Source organism: Akebia trifoliata, unplaced genomic scaffold, assembly GCF_017979445.1.
Source record: "Akebia trifoliata isolate Shusen 1 unplaced genomic scaffold, ASM1797944v1 Contig00508, whole genome shotgun sequence".
Taxonomy (NCBI): domain Eukaryota; kingdom Viridiplantae; phylum Streptophyta; class Magnoliopsida; order Ranunculales; family Lardizabalaceae; genus Akebia; species Akebia trifoliata.
The window spans coordinates 40,852-45,335 of NW_028237048.1; the positions used below are offsets into that span (position 1 = coordinate 40,852).

The window sequence follows — 4,484 nt, forward strand, 5'->3', positions numbered from 1 at the left end:
TGAGGTTAGGTTAGAGACTCTGTACCTCTGTTGTTGATGCCATCTTTGAATGCCGATTGTCTGTGCCATATTAATCGTCACAAAACAGTTGGAAAATGAAAAATAAAATCTACTCTGTCGATGCCTTCCCCTTTCTCCTGCTCAGAGACTCAACTCATATGGAGGAGGAGAGGGGCATGATGATGTGAAGTTGGGTATGATGGGTTAATCTCACTTTCAATGAAAATAAAAGATTTGAGATTGAACTTGTTATTTATTTCAAAATTGATTCCATTGGGCATATAACAAGAACAAAAAAGTTTAGAAGGAATCTGGGTCCCTGAGTTCGTCACATTGAGTCTTTATTTTTTTCCTGTGATATCTAGGGAACAGCATTCGTTGGATCTTCTTCTCAGCGGCACTTCCGGACGTAGCCTGCACATATGAACCCCATACAAAAAACAAAACAAAAATGGGGATGAGATTTCATTTCAACCTTAAATGAGAAAAATAATTGCTCTTTAGCAGTCTATGTTCAATCTCCAAATCATGCAAAACCCATTTACAAACCTTACACAACAGCATTAAATGTAAGGTACCCCAAGAGACAATTTCCACAAAAATTGTAAACAGAAGAAAATTCTAAATTCTAAATTCTAAATTGGGTATGAAATACTTAGCACGGGTTCATATCCCAACGGGAATCAGAAATGAATATACATTAACCTGTACATCAATAAGGCCGCTTACTAAAATTAGAGAGCTTCTATTGCCTCATCAACTTTTGCTAACGCCACCCCAAGATGTGTGTTAATTCTTTGGTGTGGCAATAGAATCTCACTAAATTATCACTACATACCAACTTATATGCTACTATAACCTAACTATTATGTTATTATTATTGTTATATTCTTAATGTTACTACTATTATTATCATTATTATATTGAGTATTTAAATTAAAATATTTCCCAGTATCTATGAATCCCATTTTTTTCCAAGTGTAAACACTTTGTATCAATGTTCCAAACCTGATAGACAAAATAGCCTAAGAGGGACAGCATCAGAATAGGGGTTAGCAATTGTGCAATAGTATGAAAGAACGCCAACATTTTTCAGGTACTGCTAAATGTGGTCTGCAGTTAATCTCGTGTGAAAATCCAAGACATCTTGACCAAGAGAGTAGAAGATAAACCCAGACATATATTCAAATCCAAATTCCAAACGAAATTGTATTATATCAATAGTTCCATACTTTCTAACTTCTAATTAAAAGCATAACACTGCTCTAATACTAGAAGGAGAAGCAGAGGTGTAGGTTAACATAGAGAGAAAAATAGAAATTAGAAGAAAAAAAAACTAGTACAACAAGAAGAGCCTGAGATTGTATGTAAATTGAATGTTATATCATGGACAAATTATACAACTATAATGTATACAAAAATTGAGGAAAAAGAATACAAAACATCACCGTAAGGAGTATGCTCCATATGTAATGGGACAAAAACAAAAACTTTGATTTCTCATAGTTTTAGTCATAATTATGTACTAATGGTTTGAAGTTCTTGTTCTTGAGGTAACTCTTGAGTTGGGATACTAAAGACATTCCAAGGTAAACCCTATTATTCCAATCAACCTGAGAACGAAATGTGTCAGCCGAAACATTTCGAGATGAAGAGATAGTTTGAAGTTTGAACCATCCATATTTCATAGTTGATTATAATTGTATACGAAATTAAAATATCAACTTTTCAAATAAAATATTACAGTTAAACCCCTAAAAAAATCCTATGCTTGAGATTCCCTAGTGCACTTCACCCCTATCAGATTCCTAATCAATGCCTGTAATGCTCAAGAGTACAGATTAAATATTCAGGAAATTAGTTTTGTGATAAATGAAAAATATAAATTCGGTATAACTTACGATACCTTTCTCAGGAAAACAATATGAATTTAGTCAATTCTTGAACCATGATAACAAAGCAGGAATCAGAATGCATATTAAAACTGATAGCATGAAGTAAGTTGACTACCCGAGATTTAAATGGAAAACGAAGGGTCTGGGCTTCTGCCCCAGAAAAAACTCTCACATCCATGCCAAGACTGTCGACCCCGAGGAGATTTGCTCCCTGAATGGAACACAAAGATCAGCTCTGGTAAGTTAGATCTAATCTAGGCCTCAAAAGTAACAAGTATTTACAGATATCAGTGGGAATGATGCAAGATGTAGTAAACTATATAAATCTTTTGATGACCCAGAACAATGTTCAAACATTGGCAGTGATTTGAAGTCTCTATGTACAAAAAGAAGTTCCCTAATGCATTATGGTTTCCCACCTCCAAAAATGTTGGTAGTAAACCATTGTAGATGGTTCAAATTGGGTGCCAAGGGGGAGTGATGGGAACATCAGGTCCATGGGCCAGTCTTTTAGGATATTTATGTTTTATTTTATTTAGTTACTAGAGTGGTGGTCCACGTTTTTTAAAGTAGGGAATGTTTAATTTTATTATATTTTGTTAGTCCCCCTTAATTAGAAGTGGTCCACATTTTAAAGTAGGGGGTTATGAGGAGTCCCACAATGGTTTTTTTTTTTTTGGGTCGTTTCTATTCCAGATTTGTTTCTATTTTATAGGATTTAATTGGGTTTGAGGTAGGATACCACGTAGGACATTATATATGTGCTGTTTTCTCTTATTTTGGGAATCAATGAATACTTATTAGTTTACAGAAATTTCTAAACTCTTTCTCCAGTGATTAGTGTGGTGTGGGATCATCTTGGTGTTATTCCAATCTTCTCTATTAACTTCTTACTTGAATTAAGTATTTCCTACTACTTTCTTTCTCCATCCTCATTGTTCCCATCTTTTTTCTTCTTTTTTTCAAAGATGAGATTGTTTGGTGAGTTTGTTAATCAGAATGGGCTAGCTGACATTCGTTATGTGGAACCAGGTTCACGTGGTGGAATAATCAGGTATCATTGGTACTCAATAGGCTAGATCATTTTCTGGTATTTTCAACTGGGAATAGCCTTTCTGGTTGATCTTGCAAGAATCTCTCCCTAATCCACCCTCAAATCATTGCCCTATCTCTTTGGAGGTGGGAGTGGGACATCATAGGACGGTCCCCTTTCAATTTGAAAATATGCGGATCTTATATCCAAGGGTGGTGCGAGGGGCTTGCCTTTTCAGGCAGATCAGGGGTGCTGCTTTGAAAGTTATCAAGGAGAACTTAAAGAGATGGAATAAGGAGACGTTTGGGAGAGTGAAAGTAAAAAAAAAAAAAAAAATAGGAAGTCATGGAAGAGATTGCAGAATGTGAGAGTAAGGGGGAGGGGGAGGGGGAGGGGGGAGAGGGAGAGAGAGAGAGATCTCAAGAGGACATGGTTAGAAGGGTTAATCTCAAGGAGCAATACCAGCGGGTGGTCAATATGGAGGAGATCAGTTGGAGGCAGAAGTTGGACGAAGGCGATAATAATACAAGGTTCTTCCATCATCTGGAAAATGGCCATAGTAGGGTGAATCAGATATTGAGATTGAAGATTAATGGGGAGTGGTAGGTGGAAGAGGAGGGGTGGCGCAGGAGCAGTAAATGGTTATGGTAAGTTGTAAGCATAGGAACATCATGTGAGGCGCAATCTGGACCAACTTCATTTCAATCTTTGCTTTCAGAATTACAACAGTTTTGGCTAAAAGAGCCTTTTGGGGAAGAGGAGGTGTGACAAGCCATAGTGGGAATGGTAAATGATAAGGCTCCCAAGCTTGATGGTTTCACGATGCCTTTATTTAAGTCTTGTTGGGATGTGATCAAAACAAATTTGTTAGCAGCGGTGGGAGACTTTTATCAAGAGGGTTTCTTAGATCATGGTTTAAATTGTACCTTTGTAACCTTGATCTCAAAGAAAGCAGAGGTGGAGGAATTAACTTATTTGATGTTGATTAGTATGGTGGGTTTAGTGTACAAAATCATATCTTCGAGGATGGCTGCCAGTATGAAGATAGTGGTGAATGGGATAATTGGGCCATCACAAGGGCCTTTTGTGAAGGTAAGGAAAATTCTCAATGGGGACTTATTGCAAACGAATGCTGATGAAATTCGGGGTCTCGGGGCTATTGAGCAAAATTTATCTGGAGAAAGCTTACGGCAATATAAGCTGGAAGTTTTTGAGATATATGTTAGGGTGAATGGGTTTTGGTTAGAAGTGGATTTGTTGGGTGATGAATTGTGTGTCATCTTCGTCTTTCTCAATACTCTTAAATGGTTCCCCATTGGGTTTCTTCAAGAGTTCAAGGGGGTAAGACAGGGAGATCCATTTTCGCCATTCCTTTCCATTGTAGTGGTGGAGGTTCTGGGGAGGATGATATCAAGGGAAATATCAAATGATAGCATTTCTGATTTTTAAACAAGCATAGAGTGCCCAATGGTATCTCATGTACAATTTGTAGATGATACATTGGTGTTTCTAGATTTATCTTTAGAGTAGTTGAGGTTTCTAAGAGGGATGGATGT

At 37.0% G+C, this 4,484-nt stretch overlaps 1 long non-coding RNA gene across 1 annotated transcript; it reads right to left on the reverse strand.

Annotated features, from left to right (window-relative positions):
* Positions 1-233: 233 nt before the first annotated feature.
* Positions 234-4,478, reverse strand: LOC147381409 (uncharacterized). The gene is made up of 2 exons (XR_015174580.1): positions 2,011-4,478; positions 234-414 (listed from the first exon to the last, which is right to left on the reverse strand). It is a non-coding gene; the product is annotated as an uncharacterized LOC147381409 (long non-coding RNA).
* Between the last annotated feature and the right edge of the window lie 6 nt (positions 4,479-4,484).